The sequence below is a fragment of the Nycticebus coucang genome, chromosome 5 (assembly GCF_027406575.1).
Source record: "Nycticebus coucang isolate mNycCou1 chromosome 5, mNycCou1.pri, whole genome shotgun sequence".
NCBI lineage: Eukaryota > Metazoa > Chordata > Mammalia > Primates > Lorisidae > Nycticebus > Nycticebus coucang.
Genome location: NC_069784.1, coordinates 40,013,725 through 40,031,098, shown reverse-complemented (window position 1 = coordinate 40,031,098; position 17,374 = coordinate 40,013,725). Strand labels below are relative to the sequence as shown.

The window sequence follows — 17,374 nt, the reverse complement described above, 5'->3', positions numbered from 1 at the left end:
CACTCTGATCAAGACCACTCCAACCTTCTCTACTCACCTCAGACATTCCTCCTACATTCCTCCTAGCCCCATCCCAAGCTTCCTGCACTCTCAGGAGCTGCCTTACTTCAATTGGAAGCCCCCAATTTTTTCCACTGAGAAAAATTAGACCTGTCCCCATCTGCATGTACATTTGCACCTGGCCTCTTCTCCTTCTTCCTTCTGATATAGTCAAGAGGTCTCTCCTGCTCTCTGAGACCAGCCCTCACCTGTGCCCTGGGTCCCAAGGTCCCCTACCTTCCTGAACCCCAGCCACCAACCATCTCTCCTATCTCATCAACATTTCTCTTTCTACTGGATTCTTCTTGGCAAATTTTAAGCATGTTCAAATATCTTCTTTGGAAAACATAACTAGGCTCTCATCCCTCATGTTCTCCACATTCTCTGCCTCCATTTCCTCATGCCCCCCCCCCTTCTTAACACATTTCTGCCCTCATCATACTGCCAAGATGGCTCTCACAATGGTCACCAATGACCACTGTATCACTGAATCCTTATGGCATTTGACGGACCTCTCCGTAATGCTTGTTTTGGATTCCCTCTCCCTCCCACTGACATTCTCTTCCCTCCCTCTGGAACCCTATTCTCCCTGGTTCTGCCTCTACCCCTCTGGCCAGCCCAGTTTCCCTTGCTGATCTTTAAATATTGGACGTCTAGGAGCCCTGCTCTTTCCTCGCTCATCCTCTTTTCCTGGACCATCTTCTACACCTATGACTTTTGTACTTTCATCTCCTTTCTAAACAGTCTTTTGAGCTCCATGTACTCACCCTCCCACTCCACCTTTCCATTCAGCTCCCTCAGAACTACCTCTGACACACACGTCGGAGAAATGAACTCAGCAGTCAAAGATCTACCCTGTCAAACGGTCAGCATTTTGCTTCTGTTTTGTCCTCCAGTGTTCCCTGGCTCTGTGGATAGCTGAGCCAGCCAGTCTCCCTTGAGACTGCGGTTGACTTTCACAAAATCTATCACTAAATCCTGGAGATTTTACCTACCAAATACCTCTAGAATCTGGTCACTTCTCTTTGCCACCACCCTACTCCAAACTATAATAATCGCTCACCTGGACTGTCATAATCCCTTCCTGATGCCAACTCCAATGTTGCTCCCTTTTCTTCACACAGTAGCAGGAGTGATTTTTCAGAAGTACAAATATAATTGCACCCTTTTCAAGCTTGCAGAGTTGTACCTACATCTTTAACATGTCTGTCAAGGCCCTTCCCTGTCTCCAGCCTCATCTCACAACTCTCGCCCAGCAGTCTTCCACAAAGCCCACTAACCATACCAGCCTCCTCCCAGCTCCTCTGTCCTACCGTTCCTCCTTGATTCAGGCTCAGCCTCCCTGCCAGGGCCCGTCCAGTCCCCTCCTTCTCTTCCCTCACCCTCTTCCCATTCACCTGGCAGACTGCACCTCAAACCCAATCCTTCATGTCTCTCCTGACCATGGAGAAAAATTAAGTCAACCTCCCAGATGGGCATTTCTTATTTATTTATTTTGAGACAGAGTCCCACTATGTTACCCTCAGTAGAGTGGTGTGGCGTCCCATCTCACAGCAACCTCAAACTCTTGGGCTTAAGCAAGTGTCTTGCCTCAGGCTCCCAAGTAGCTGGGACTACAGGTGCCTGCCACAATGCCCAGCTATTTTTTGGTTGTAGTTGTCATTGTTGTTTTAGCTGGTCCAGGCTGGGTTTGAACCCGCCAACTTCAGTGTATGTGGCTGACACCATTACCGTAACCACTGTGCTACTGTCCGAGCCCAGATGGGCATTTCTTCTCCTCAATAGCCCTGTCACAATTATAATTATGTAATGGTCTGACTGGCTGCTTAGTGACAGTCTCTTTGGTTGATGTGAAGGCTTTCTGAGGACAGAGACCATGCCTATTTTCAACACATAGCAGATGACCCAAAAATGTTTGCTGAAAGAATAAAGTCTGGTTAGAAGTATCAAATCCAGAAAAGAGGGCTGGAGACTCTGGCTTGGAAGTCACACCACAGACTGGGGAAAGGCAAGACCCCCTCCCCAGAGGAAGAATGTAGTAGATGGTCAAGAGTATAGAATTTTGCTGGGACGTTCTTACTTCTGAGAGGTAGGAGGAGCAAGAAAGATCAGGAAAGAAGACAGGGAGGAGAAATCAAAAAATGGGCGGACAGTGTGTATCACAGAAAGGAGAATTTCAAGGAGGAAAATGCAGCCCACAGTGTTGAAATCTGCAGCAAGTTAAAGAGGATGAAGCCCTGAATGCAGTGCTCTCAGGGAGGTGCCAAGATGGAGAAGAGAAGGAAAGCCTCCACCATGAAGTCTTCCCCAGCACTCCCGCTCTCGGTCTGAGCATCTAGAAAACAGTCTTCCTTTTACATGGCATGTAGAAATACATTGCAACTATACAGCATAATATTATGAGGTCAGTGTTATTAGTATTCCCACATTACTAACGGGAAAATTAAGGCTTAGTATGGTAAAATAATGTGTTCAAGTCATACAGCAAGGTCCAACCTACGTCTAATATCCTTGTTCTCAATCTTGACCTTTAGGGCCTTATAACATAGGGCAACTTCATATGTCCATGCCTTCTCTCTCAAATTAGAGGGTGACTGCTTACAGGGAAGGGGCCTTTTCTTATTCCTATCTGCATGGCTCACATCCCCAGCACAGTGGCTTACATACAATAAGTGCTTAGTCAAAGCTTACACACCAGGCAGCCCTGTTGAACATGACCCGTCCAACACAACAACCCAATGCATTTATGTCATGCTGATCCCCCTTGAGAGAGGACATGCCTTTACTGGTTAACTTTTCCTCTCCAGTTTTCCCCCTTCTACCCAAGCCTACCTTCCTGAAAAGAAAGACACAGAAATGATGCTCCTAATGTTTTCTCTCTCGCTACACAAACTTAAGAGATACTGCTTCCAGATCTGTTAAGTAGGAAGAGGTAGGAGGGAATATTGGCCATGGCTTGTCCCAGGACGCATGGAAACAACTCAAGTTGCAATTCAGCAAAGTTGTGCTTATGTTTCTGAGTATCTTAAACACAGAGATGCTAAGATATGACTGCTCCTTTGTTCTTAGTGGCACAGTTATTGGCTTCCCCCATGTGCATGTTTTAAAACGTGATCTCAACATTTTTGACAATGCTATCTTCAAGAGGTGAAGTCTATTCCTCTCCCTTTCAATCTGGGCTCTTTGTCTTATTTCTGGGCAGAGGTCATAAGAAAATGAGAGATACCATTATCTCTGTCTTGGAATGGTTGCTCTTAGAATTTAACTGCCATTCTGTGAGGAAGCCCCAGCAACCCATGGAGAGGCTCACAGGATAGGACCTGAGATTCCCAGCTCCTAGCCCTGGCTGAGCTCCAACCTACAGCCGTCCCCAACTTGCCAGCCATTTCACTTTCAGGTGAGTCATCTTGAAATGTGAGTATGTGGCATTTCATCAGAGGGAAGAGGCAAATGCTAGTGGCATTCCCAGGGGAAATGGAAATTGGGACCTGGAGTGTGAGCTCCATGTTCTTCCAGAGCTAACCCATATCCATGACACTTTTGTTTCTCTAATTCCCTTTCCTTGACCATGGCCACCATTCTTAATAAATTGTGGGATAAATTTTCCATTGAGATCCTACTTGGCCTCATCATCTCACCAATCAGCTGGAGTCAGCAGAAGATAGGAAGCATATTTGCCATCACAGGTTGGAAAATGAGAAGATGTGAGGTCTCAGCTCTCAGAGGCAGGGATGAGAGGCAGTGTGGTGTAATGGTGAGCTGAGTGTGTGGTTAACACTTAGGCTGGAGTTGAGGTGCCAGGGTTCATCATCTGACCCCATTACCACCAGCTAGGGAGGACCTCTCAGGGCCTGAGTGTCCTCACCTGTGAAATGGGTATAATAATAGTGTTTCTCAAGTGTGTTGAGCATTAAATGAGATTTTTCTAAGCAACACATTTATAACAGCAGCCTTATACGCAGTTAGGACTCAGTACCTATAAACTGCTGCTGCTGCTGCTGAAGATGAAGATGATACCACAGTGACAGTGGAGCAAGGAGCTTGGAAAGGGGGATGCTTCAGGCCAGAGCAATTTGTCCTGTGGTTCTGTGTTGACAAAACAGAACTTTGGGCCCATGGAGGGAGCTCTGCTTTGCAAACCAGGCTGCGGAGAAGGCTGTCCAAATTTGAGCCATGTATTGAGGAGGGAGGAGTGAGAACCTTGAAAGGGAAAGGGGGCTTCCCTGGGCAGAGTCAGGACAGAGCAGGTGCTGCCCTTCTCACATGGCCCAGCTGGTGCCAAGCTTGAGTGATGGCAGCCCTTCCTACAGCTCCATGCCCACCTGCTCCTGCCAGGATGCAGTGGTTTGGTTTTCAAATCCAATTCAGTCTTATTTGGGGAATTCTACTTTGTTAGCCATGATGCTAAACTCAGTTAGCCCGTGGGAGATTACAGAAGAAGAGTTTATGTAATCAGCCAAGGACAATTTGGAAGGTGTTAAAGAGCTAAATGACTTACTTGGGCATAGACCAGGGACTAACAGAAGCCCCCCAAACAGCCCCAGAGGTGAGAAGACAATGATGAACTTCATTTAGATATAAGCAAAAGCAAATGTTTCCTAAAGCAATGAAAAAGAGACTTTGTTAGCACCTGTAAGTATATGTTTAGTTTAACTCTTTTCTGAGTGTTACGTTGCTTGGAAGAAGGAAATAGGATTGATAGTCTCTCTCTCCTCATATATATTTCTCAGTTCCATCAGAGTTTACATGAAAAACCTAGAGTTTTAGTTTATTTCAAGCTAAAAGTGGGGGAGGGGCAACAATGTGAAATGGCTGCTAAAACAGCTAACTTACATTTGAGCTACATTAATAGAATTACAGAAAGAGGGATGGCTGCAATACGTCCATCTAGCTTCCTATCTGAAGTTAGCGGCTGCTGTAAAGAAATAGAGAGCAGCCATGTCTCTGATCTCACAGGCCTAGATCAGGATCTAGGTGGGACGTTTAGAAGCTATGGGCTTGAGGAACAAGTGGGAGATAAAGCTGGGAAGCAAGTTGATTCTCCAATATGGAGACCTGACAAGTCAGGCTGGAAAACCTCTACTTCTGTCAGAAGTTAATAGGGAGTTGTTGCAAGGTTAGCAGCATGACAGTGACATTGTGTGCATGATTTCCTCCTATCTAGGCCTAAATGGGAAGTGGCAACCCCAGAACCTTTCAGAAACATCCTACTCCTTCAAAGGAGACCCTGATTCCTATTTCCATGTTCCACTCACAGCAGCTTTTATGAAGATTCTCATTCTTGGTCTGGATCCTCAGTCTGTGGAGGGGAAGCCTCTCTTCAGAGCCTGAGAAAGATTCCTGAAGCTAGCAAACCCCAGTGGTGAGCAGGGTCAGGGGAGGGGGCGGAAGTGGGGAGGAGTGTTGGGGGGAGGAGTAGGGAGGGGTCAGAGGACCAGAGGGAGGGCCTCCAAATTCTTCCCTACACCTGCTATCTCACCTCCTTCCACCATGACTCAGATGAGCCCCTAAACTGCTTTGTTCCTCACCTCTCCTGGCAACGTGAGGCCATCATGCCTGGTGATGGAGGAGATGAAGGGGAATCTCCTCACAGGAGCAAGAAGTACCACAGAAACGCAGGTCAGGTCCCATCACCAAAACTCCAAACACAGCCCCAATTCCTTTGTTTATTGGAACTCAGTGGCACAGAATGTTGCTCCTGGACACTCTGACTTCATATGGAGCAGGGCAGGCAAGCCCCCAGTTAAATATGCCTGTGTGTGAACATCCAGAATGAAAATTAAAACCACCTTTGGAATGAATGATTCCGAGGGACCCTTCACTTTACAATGGGTTCTCCTCTTTCTCAAGACATCTCTCAGTGTGATGTATATAGCCAAATAAACTCGGGTAGTGACAATACACTCCTTGGTAAACCTTTGACATATCACTTACTATCTCTTACCTTCAGATTCTTTACCTAGAAAATGGAAATAATAATCTTTTCTCTAGCCTCATAAGGGATCGCAAGGATCAAAAGTTCAAGGTTGTATCACCACTGTTGCTATTAGCTATAGTTCATAAGATGTATCTGGTACAACTCTAAGCAACTTCCATTCATTAAGTCACTGAATCATTAAATAGCCGTCACTCTGGGGGGTTTGTGCATTCTCCCCTTAAAGGCTTAAAGCTCTATTTAAAGGTAATTTATAAGTAAAAAACTTGAACAAGATAACTCACCAACATGGTTGGATCTAAATGTAACATACTAAATATCTATACCCTTTAGATATACAGCTATCGCTAAGAAGATATAAAAATTGCTTCAGTTACAATAGCAACAACTATAACAACAGTAAACTTTTTGAAAAATTTTTATTATTTTTAAATTATTATTATTATTATTATTTTTGAGACAGAGTCTCACTTTGTTGCTCTCAGTAGGTGCTGTGACATCATAGCTCACAGCAACCTCAAATTCCTGGGCCGAAGTGATCCTCTTGCCTCAATTTTTCTATTTTTAGTAGAGATGGGGGTATCGCTCTTGCTCAGGCTGGGCTCAAACTCCTGAGCCCAAGCAATCCACTCACCTCAGGCACCCAGAGTGCTAGGATTACAGGTGTCAGCCACCACGCCCCGCCTAACAATAAACTTTTAAGAGATGTGTAGAAAATCTACGTGAAGAAAGCTTCCAGATGCTATTCAGAGACTCAAAAGAAGGTTTGAACAACAGAAAAGAAAAGAAATGACATGTTCCCAATATGGGTGACAAAACATAATAAACACATTAATGTTCTCTAAATCAATCCATATTTCTAAAATGACCTCAGTGAAAATAAAAGCTTTTCTTTCTTCTTTTTAACTAGACAAACTGATTCTAATGCTCATATAGAAAAAGAAACAACTCATACTTGCATAAGAAAAATGAAACACAACTATAGCCTAGGATGAAGGAGGGAAGGGAAGAGAGAGGGAAGGGAGGGTGGGTGGATAGAGGGAGGGTTAGTAGGGGGACCACACCTATGGAGCACATTGCAAGTACAAGTTGGATCTATCAGGTGTAGAACACAAATGTCTTAACACTATAATTGGGTAAATGAGGTGAAGGTTATGTTGATTAGTAGGATGTAAGCACTCCAATTTGTACAAATAATCAACACATTGAATCCCATAATGGCATAGATGTATTTATGATCTATGTACAAATGACTTAATAAAAAATAAATAAATAAATAAATAAAATGTGTCATAGGAATTAAAGAGAGAAATAATGAAAATTAGCAAGTTTAAAAAAAAAAGAAACAAGCAAAATTAGCCAGGGAAATTATGAAATGGGAGATTAATGAGTGTCTTGTGAGAAATTAGCCTACCAGGTACCAAAGCATATACTGTGTGTGCATATATATATATATATATTTTTTTTTTTTTTTGAGATGGGGTCTTGCTGTTGCCTGAGCTAGAACACAGTGATGTCATCATAGCTCACTGCATCTCAGACTCCTGAGCTTAAGCAATCCTCCTACCTCAGCTTCCCAAGTAGCCAGGACTACAGGCATGTGCCACCATGCCCAGATAATTTTTTTATGTTTTGTAGAATCAGGGTCTCTCTATGTTGTTCAGGCTGCTCTGGAACTCTGTCTTCCCAAAGTTCTGGCCATGAGGCAGAACACAAAGTCCGGAAATAAACTCAGATACAAATAGTCATTTAGAATATGATTAAGATTATACTTTAAATGAGTAGAAAAAAGGTGGATTTTTAAATAAATGGTATCAGTTTGGCCATTTGCAAAAAAAGTAAATGTGACAACTTACTCCTTATACCAACATAAATGATAGATGTATCAATATTGACAAATGAAAACAAAATTAAGCCACAAGAAAGTATCCAAAGCAGTACTGAGAGGGATATGCATAACCTTAAATAGATATATTAGAAAAGAAGAAACATGGAAAATCAATGAACCAAGCAACCATCTCAAAAACTTAGGAAAAGAACTACAAAATGGACCCAAAGAAAATAGAAGGAAGGAAATGATAAAAAAAAAAAAACTGTAGAAATTAATGAAATAGGAAAGCACACATACAAAAGGATCATCAAAGTCAAAAGGCTGTTCTTTGAAAAGTCTGATTGTTTTTAATGAAACCATAGAAGTGCTAAAAGAAAACATGAAAAAAGTGTTAGAATGTTGGGTGAGCTGAGTGGGGAAGGCCTCTGTAGTGTGTCATAATCCCTGCCTTTCCCTTTGCTGCATCCTGCTTCATCGTTCTCCAAATGACTTATCACTATCACCCATTTTACTCACTTTCTTGTTTATTTGCTTGTAGAGTAATGCAAAAGAAAAATGTATCCCCTGTGCCTAGAACAGTCCGAACACCTAGTAGGTGTTCAGAAATATCCATTGAGTGATTGTTAAAGAAGAGAGGGGGAGTAAAGAGCTCCTAAAAATCAGTAAGAAAAAGATAGAAAAGGATATGAATAGAAAGCTCACAGAAAATGAAATACAAGTGGTGCTTATGCAGGTAAAATGGTGTTCAATTTCATTCATAATAGGAGAGACGCAAATTGCAAAATAATGAGATACCCTTTTTTACTTATTACTTTACAAATAATTAAAACAAATTTAAAAAAGAGGTTGATAACACACATGTTCTTAATGGGAGAAGAGTTAAATTATTTAGTCTTCGTGGGAGGATAATTAGGCCATATTTATCAAAATTACAAAGGCACAAACTCATTGACAATTTGGCCATATCTATTAAAATTATGAAGGCACACACTCATTTTGTACATATGTTTGTTTAAAGACATTCATTTAAAGATACTCCTTCTAGCAGTGTTTGTAATTGAAAAACAGAAACAATTTAGATGCCTATCAGCAAGGAACTGTTTAAATAATTTATGGTACCTCCAGCAATGAAATTCTTTGGAGCCATTAAAATGAACAAGTCTGCTCTATATATTCTGATTTGGAAACAATGCCAAGATGTGTTGTTAAATAAAAAAAGATGCAGAATCGTGTAGAGAGGGTGTGACCCTTTATGTATGCTACATGTATTTGTAGAGGCTTAGAATGTTTCTGAAATGATATATACGGAACATAATGGTTCTTGCCTCTAGGGTGAGGAACTGCATGCCTGGGGCAGGCATGGGAGAAAGTTTTACTTCTCATCATCTACCTTTTGAATTTTACACCAGATGTCTGTACTATGGATATTGAGTACACCCATACCTGCTTGTATATGCATATGAGATCTCTGGAAAGACAATACCTGAAACTGGCCATAATGACTTCCTCTGCAGAGGCAGACTGGGGCCTGGAGGACCCTGAGAAGGCAAACTTGGTATCAGCCTTACTTTAGTCTTCCTTGACCATGTACATGAGTTACCGTTCATTGAAATAACAAAATGCGTTTCTGCCTGCTCCTCTAGACTGCTGGCTCATTCGCACTCTCCATTTGTCTCACAACCCCAAGCCCCCACCCCTTCTTGCAGAACACAGTGGGAACAGCAGGGACTTTGGAAAGAGAGAGCTGGCTTCACATTCCGACTCTGAACTTCCTCATCTTCATCTGTAAAACGGGGATAGCAGCAGAACCTATGATATAGGATGTGGTGAGGGTTAAATTAAATAACACATAAAGTGAGTATTTTACTTGTACAATAGCTCCCATTGACTTGCTTTTCTGGAACACAGCTGTAACACCCATGAAGGGCAAGTGGGCGGGTGGCTGAACACTCCCAAGTCTTGCACTCAGAGGTACACTCCTCTTTAGCAGACACCTCCAAACTTTTAAGGAAGAGAGAAATGGCAGAGGCGTTAAGGAAAACACTATCTTCTAATATTTACTGACAGCAGCAAGGACATTCTTCTTATTTGTACATGGAAAGAAGGGTGTTTCATCCAGCATCCTGGGGCCCCAAACTCAGGCCTGGGAGGAAGTACTGTTCAGTGTAACAGAAAGGGAAGTCTGGTCTAATAAGACCAGCAGCGGCTGCGAGTAGGGGTCTGAGGATGTACCCTCAGACAGTAGGCAGGGAAGGGGAACGTTTGCCTCACCAGGCTTAGGGAGACAGAATCAGATGCAAACCCCACCTTGCCCCAGGGACAACATGGAGGTTTCAGTACCAGAGTCAAATATAGACCTGTTTCCATAAAGGCACCAGCCACTGCTTCTATAAATACCTCAGCCAGTTTTCCAGGGTTCTCATGTGACTCTGATGCCTACCTCTTCTGCGGGGGATCTGTTGCCATGGTGACCGGGCCATGTGACCAGCCACTCTTCATTCATGGCAGGTTGCAGTGTCCTGAATTGGGGGTAGGGTGGTAAAGGGGGGCTTGAGGGAGGGCCAAGACAGAGAAAATGGGAATGAATAATGAATAAAGTTTCCAGTCTTGGGGAGACGTCAGAGCTGTAGCTATACTGCAAGGATGCGCTAACAGAATTATTGATCTCCCCAGGCTGGCTGTTAGGGAAGGAATATTTTTATTGAAGAAACAGTAACATCCTTGTCTTTAAGTCAGAGAATCAAGGTTCAGAGCTAGAAAGCACCTAAATAATCGCCTAAGCTATTACTCTTACATGTACAGATGAAGAACAAAACCCAGAAATGTGGACTGACTCGTCCAAGGTCACACAGCAACTCGATTGCAAAACTGGGGCAGGAACCGGTATGCATGTCATCGGCAGATGGGCTGGGGTCTGCAGTAGGTCACAGAGATACTATCTAAGTGCGACTCTAATGAGTGGAACTTTAGGTTCCTTTGCTCCCGGGTTATTTGGCCTGACCGGAGTCCTGCAAGGGAGGTGAAAACAGAGCTGGTTTAGTCTGTGCTGATTCTCAGTCCTGGCCCTTGGCTAATAACTGTGGGAGAGAGTGGCTGATAAATCAGGAAATGCCCTGCAGTGGTGAGTGAAGCCAGATGTTGTCTTAGGTAATTTATGGAAATCTCTTTTTGATAAGAATGTCCCAGATCTGTCCCCACCCAGCTGAATCCCTCAACATCACCAATTCCTATGCCCTTCCTGTTTGGTACTAGGGTTCAGATGAGGAGACAGGAGAACAATGCGTCCTGCCTTCACAGAGCAGCCATGCTTATATACATATGGATAAGTAAATATTAACCAACAAGCTGTGCTCCGGGGACGTTCTTGGGTCTGGAAGTAGAGCAAGCCACAGAATTCGGGGAAGGCTTCCAGGAGGAAGTGGGGAGGACGGAGTCTGGCAGGCAGATTTGGGGGGAGCATTCTCAGGGGGATGGGGCGGTGGGGCAGGAAGTGGGTGGGCAGGGCAGGGGAGACTGGGTTTGACTGAGGTGACCAAGTCTTAGGATAGGACAGCTGCCGCCCACATAGCTGTTTCATATGGTTCAATCACGTGTGCTCCAGCAGCCGGCAGTGAAGGTCCAGGAGGAGATAGAATCAGAAAAGATAAAGAAACACTTGTGATGAAATATTCCTGAAAAAGACCAAGAACAAAAGCAGACATCACCATGGGGCTAGAAAAATGTCAGCAGCAGTTGTGGGCACTGTCACCATCTGGGCTTGGGACAGATGTCCAGCAGGCTTCGCAGAGATGCGCTAGAGTCTGGTAGCAGCCATCCTGGCCCAGGGTGAGGCTCTGTCTAACCCATTCCTTCACTTATACCAGCTTGGTTGAACTTAGGGGTTAGGGTATGAGCAGGGGCAGAGTGCTGTACCTGTCCCCACCCCACCACCTGTTAGCCAGCCAAGTGGACTTACCACAACAGTCTCCTGCCCAGCCTGAGGAGCCCATTTAGTCTTTCTGAGCCTCAGTTGCTTATCTTGTAGAAAGGGATAATGTCACGTGCCTTGATGAGTGGTCACGAACACTAGACATGATGATTACACATAGGGAGTGATTTTAAAAGGCATCTCTCACAGTGGGTGGATGGGTGGCAGCACATGTCCTCATGACTTCCTAGCTTCCATACTCACTGTCCTGGAATTCCTTCCTGTGCATTTTCCCTTCTGCCCAGATTCTCCCACTTGGCTCTACTCATCCAAAGCCTTTCTGTCCTTCAAAGCCCCATTTAAATGTCGCTCCTCCCTGTCTTGTCTGATCACCTCCAGCCCACTGTGATGTTCCTCAGGCCAATGCTGCCAGCACGTCTTAGTGGCCAACACCCTGTCCTTCAGCACACAGTACAACCTGCTTTGAACAACTACAGCGGTGGGAACTGTTGTACAGAATGCCATTGACTGCATTAAGAGCCTGGTGTGTACAACACTTACAGAGGATGCCTTGTCCACTCACACAGCTGAGAGGTGGCAAAGGTGGAAGGAAAGCCCAGGTCTCTGGCTCCATGGTCACTATTCTGCACCCCAGCCTGACCATCGCCACTCCCTCCAGCTGTCAGGGCAGTGTCGCAGAGAAACACAGACCCTGCAGCCAGCTAGAAATGGCTGGAATCCATCTTTGTCACTGACTGGTGAGTGACCTTGTATGAGTCGCTAACCTCTCCAAATCTCAGTTTCCTCATCTAGAGTTGTTGAAGGGTTCATTAAAATGACGTGACATGACCCTTCCTATTTGCTCTCAGGTAGCCAGGTACCCAATGAAAGCTCTAGCTAATACCTGAGTCCATACTCTCACCATCCTGAGGGCTTCTTGTGCATCCTTTCATTTTATTCCTCACATCAACACTACAGTGTAGACACTGTTAGTGTCCCCGTTTTACAAAATCAAAGCTTAAAGAGGTTGAGAAACTTGCTCGATGTGATATAACCAAATAGTAGGGCTAGGATTTGGCCCTGGATCTGTCTGATCCCAAAGCCCCAGCTCTAAACCATGATTCCGCAGAACCTCTCTACAAAGTGGGTGATGGGCAATTCCTCATCTATTTCTCCTGTGAGATGGTTCAAGCAGGAATCACAAATTATGTCTTATGGATGGAGAAGGAGAAGTCTGAGGGTATTAAGTGACTTGCTCAAGTTCACAAGCCAGTTGTAGGAGAGTGAGTCCCAGAATTCAGGGCTCCTAAACCCAGTGCTCCACTTTCTCACTTGCTCCCTGCTGCCTGTGGCTGAGATTCCTAAGATGGAGATGCTAGGACTCTGGGACTTTGGCAGGAAGTTGGCCACAGACCTCAGCCAGGGCCCAGGAAGCAACCAACCATGGAGGAATTTGCTTTGAAGACAAAAGATGACTTCTGGCAAGGAGAGTCATTCCTATTTCTGCTTCAGGCAAATGGGAGGCTGCTGCAGATTCCATGATAAATCTCTTTGCTAAAGATGATGCATCACTTTGAGCCAGTTATATGCACAGTCTTTGGACATTATACAAGTCAATTACTAAGACCAAGTTCTCAGCACTTGAGCAGAGATATTTTAATCGAGTGGCTGAAAGGGAGCCAGAGCCTCCCAGGGATCTGGCTGGGAGGCTACTCCGCTTCATATTTGCTGCGAGGGTTGACTGCAAGAGTGGTGAGACCTATCCCAGGTGCCTGGTGGGCACGGTGTCCCCAACTTCCATCATGAAAGCCTCCATGCTGTGCATGCCCGTTAGCCTCCACACTGCACGTGCCCCTGAGGTCACCCTAAGGCAGCTGAGACAGTAAGGATTATTCTGCTTACTTCAGAACCCCCAGCCTAACATAGCCTCAGTCTCAGCTGCCTGGAGTCAAGGAAATAAATTTCCATTCCAGGCCAAGCCCCAAGGACAAATCTGCAAATAGGATCTTGCTTTTCCAGCCCCAAGTCTCAGAAGCACTTCCCCTGTACACTAGATTGTCCTTAGTTGAGCTCTGAACACTTCCAGGTCATGTGTCCTGCCCGCTCAAACCTCTTGTGGATTACCTCTTGCTAAAGCCAGCCACTAGGACTGTTCTAGGCCCGCAGATCTGGCCTCCCCTCCACTCCCCAAACCCTAAATGAGAAGCATATGGCTGATCCTCCAAAGGCAGGGATTTTGAAACTAATCTGTTTGTTGTGCCAAGAGGGTCCTTCTCTTGCCTGTGGTTTCAGTGTTTCAGAATTAAGGTTTGCGGTCCTGGAAAGAATGCTGTAGGCTTCAACTACTGGCTGTGTGGCTTTGGGCAGGCCCTTAACCTCTCTGAGCCCCAACTTCCTCATCTGAAAATGTGGCAAATGGCCTGCCTAGCTCCAAAATGCTAATATTCATTCTCTGGGATTCAAAGACAGCAGCTGGAGGTGGCTGGAGCATAAGATGAAGGGGGCTGGGGGTGATAATAGGGAGGTAAGAGATTAAGTGGTGAGGGCAGGAGTTTGAATCATGAAGAGCTTGAATGTCATGCTAAGAAGTTAAGATTTTATTTTAAAGGTAACGAAGGATCCAGGGATAATTTTAAGCATGGGAGTAGAAGTGCCAGATTTAGCAAGTAAGAATCCCAGACATCCAGTTACATTTGAATTTGAACTGGTCATCCTGTATTTTTCTGGCAATTCTGCATGGCAGTGACAGAGAAAGTCCTCTGGGCACTGAGGGGCGAATGATTGGAGAGGACAAAGCTGGAAGCAGGAAGACCACTTGGAAGTTATTGTTATAGTCCAGGCAAATAATTACAAGAGCTACTATTTGTTGAACTGTTTGGTTTTGTGTTGGGGCAGGCACTGTTCTCAATACTTGAGGTGCATAAATTAATTCTCCTAACAAGCCTACGACATGTAGTATCTAGTATCATCCTCATTTTACAGATGAAGAGACTAAAACACAGATTAAGTAACTTGGCCTGGGTTACATAGCTAGTTAGTGGCAGAACTGGGGCTGGAGTCCAAAATCCATGTGCTGAGCCACTTAGCCATACTGACACCCCTGGAGGCCATGAGAGTCTGAACTCAGGCCATGCAGTGGGAACTGGGTGACAGAAGCTGTTTTAAATACCCCGCCCCTGGAGGGGGGGGTGGTAGAGAGGGAAGAAGGCGGCTCAAGAATCCATCTGTGTTGAGGTGGCACACACATTATCAGATCACTTGCTATTTTTCAAAACAAGAAGAAGTGGGTGACAAGAGAAAGAACTAGTCCTCCTTCAGCACTCCCCAAACACCAGGAGTGCAGTGCTTTCTGTCTGTTATCCCGCCTAATCTCCTGTACTTGGGCTTTCCCCCACTGGGGTAGATACTGGACTTACTCCTGAGTAAATGAGAAATACTTTTTTTTTTTTGCAGTTTTTGGCCAGGGCTGGGTTTGAACCCACCACCTCCGGCATATGGGGTTGGCGCCTTTTGAGCCACAGGTGCTGAGCAATGAGAAATATTACACACACCCCGCTCTACCGCCCTGAGTAGAATGCTGATGCATCATAGCTCACAGCAACCTCAAACTCTTGGGCTCAAGCAATCCACTTGCATCCACCTCCCAAAGTGGCATGAGCCACCATAACTGGTGAGAAATACTTTGTAAAGCCAGTGGCTGAGCTGGGGCGAAGTGAAGCAAGAGTCCAGTTAGGTGAGCTCACCAGGGCTGAGGGCAGAGCATCTCCTGTAGACTCACTCAAGACATTTAGGAGGCACACTCAACAGGGCGTAGTGGTTGCCTGGTTTGGAAAAAAGCCAGGGAGGTCTGACAAAAAAGGCTTGGAAAGTCCTGGTCTGGAACAGCTGGGGCGAAGTTAACCAGAGACATTGGCTTTGGGGCAAGGAGCAGCAGGGGGTTCCAAGTGTATGTGTGTGTGTGGGGGGGGAGTGGGTGCAGAGGAGATGTGCACAGTCCAGGACATGCTCAGCTAATCAGTACAAAGCAGTCAGGCAAGGGAGGCCCAGAGAGGTTAATGACTATCCTGGAGACGCACAGAAAGCGAGTATTAGGGCAGAAACTGGATCTGAAGCCTCTTGACTGCATTTGGGGTGCTTAGCACAGATGGAGCCCCAGTTCACAGATGGGATGAGAATGGTGACACCCCAAGACGCCAGCCATGGTCAGTATTTGGGGGCAACTGTTTGAGGCAAGTTCAGGCGTGCCAAGGCGCTTTGCTCTGAGACACATTCGCACCTTCAACTCGGACACGGAAGCCAAAGGCAAGGCTGGGCTGAGTTTTTAGGCATTGTGAGCCAAGTGTGGTTTCTCGGCAACGGCTTTTCTCCATCTGTAAAAAGAGAACGACATCCACAGCAAAGTTGTTCGGGGATTAAATGAGGGAAACAAATAGGAAAGCTGATTGAGTTATTCCTTTCTCCCGCCCCTTCCATCCTCTCCCGTGTTCCCCTTCCTCGGTCCCACCCCCTCATTTTCTTATCTTGCCTCCACTTCTTTTTAAGTCTTAGGACAGAGAAGCAGCCCGAGACAAACGCGCCCGCCTCGCGTCTCGGCCAGGCTGGCTGGCTGGCTCCTCCTATCTCCCGGTGTTCCACCCCATTCCGTGATCCGGACCGCCCCCCACCCCACCCCGCCCACTCACCTCGCCCGCACACACTGCGCATGTCCCGGCCTGCGGGACTGCAGGACTAGCTCACCTGGGCTCCTCTCGTGCTTCCCAGTCTGCCTTCCCTCCCAGGAAGCTCCCGACCCCCGCCACCCAGGGTGCTGCCAGCGCTGGCAGTGGGGACAACACCAGAGCCCCGAAGGGCTGGGAGGCTCTGGCCCGGCAGCCTGGAAATGTACAAAGCCCATCCCTTGGGACAGAGCGAGAGCCTGACGTCAAACTGCGGCTGAAAATACAGTCTGGAAAGTCACGCGGCACCCGTGAAAAATGAGCTGCCCTCCTCAGCCGGAGGCGTGGGAGCAGGGAAGGGACATAAATCCTGGCTCTTTAGAGTCTCCACACAGCAGGGCAGCCCCTGTGAGCCTCTGTAAGGCCTGCTGAGAGATCTCAGGGTCCTCATTGCTCTGTTCAGGGGCTCCCTCCACCAGGAATCCTGCAAACCTCCCCCCTCCCCCACACACATACGCGCCCTCTGAAGAGCAGTCAGTGCCTTGAGAACCCAGGGGCACCTAGGGGGTTATGGGGGGATTTTTCACAGCTAATCCAGCACACCTTCCCATTCCCCCGGCCTCTGCCCTTGCCCAGGGGACATCTTTGGCTGGGCCACAGTGTAGAGGAGACACAACCTGTCAAACCACAGCTGGAAGGCCCAGTCCAGAAAGCCCAGGACTAATGCCAGCATGACCGTCAAGGTTCCTGACCACTCTCAGCTCTGACACCCTTTACTGTCCTGGGAGTCTCCCCATTTCATTTTCTGTACTTTCTCACTCACCCTAAAGTACTTATTAGTTATCCCCTTAATACAGGAAAAACTGGGTTCCAGAGCTGTTGGGTGACCCAGCATTGCCCAACAGGCTCTCCTTGTCGGGGAGGACCCTGGAATCCCCTGCAGCATGGGGTTCTCAGAGACCAGACTTCCCTTTGGCTCTGGGAGGCCCCGTATACCACCATCCAGC

The 17,374-nt window shown here is 46.2% G+C and overlaps 1 long non-coding RNA gene across 1 annotated transcript; it reads right to left on the bottom strand.

Annotated features, from left to right (window-relative positions):
• Nucleotides 1-10,218: 10,218 nt before the first annotated feature.
• On the bottom strand, nucleotides 10,219-16,569 carry LOC128585885 (uncharacterized). Its single transcript, XR_008380136.1, has 3 exons — nucleotides 16,395-16,569; nucleotides 15,989-16,082; nucleotides 10,219-11,476 (listed from the first exon to the last, which is right to left on the bottom strand). It is a non-coding gene; the product is annotated as an uncharacterized LOC128585885 (long non-coding RNA).
• Between the last annotated feature and the right edge of the window lie 805 nt (nucleotides 16,570-17,374).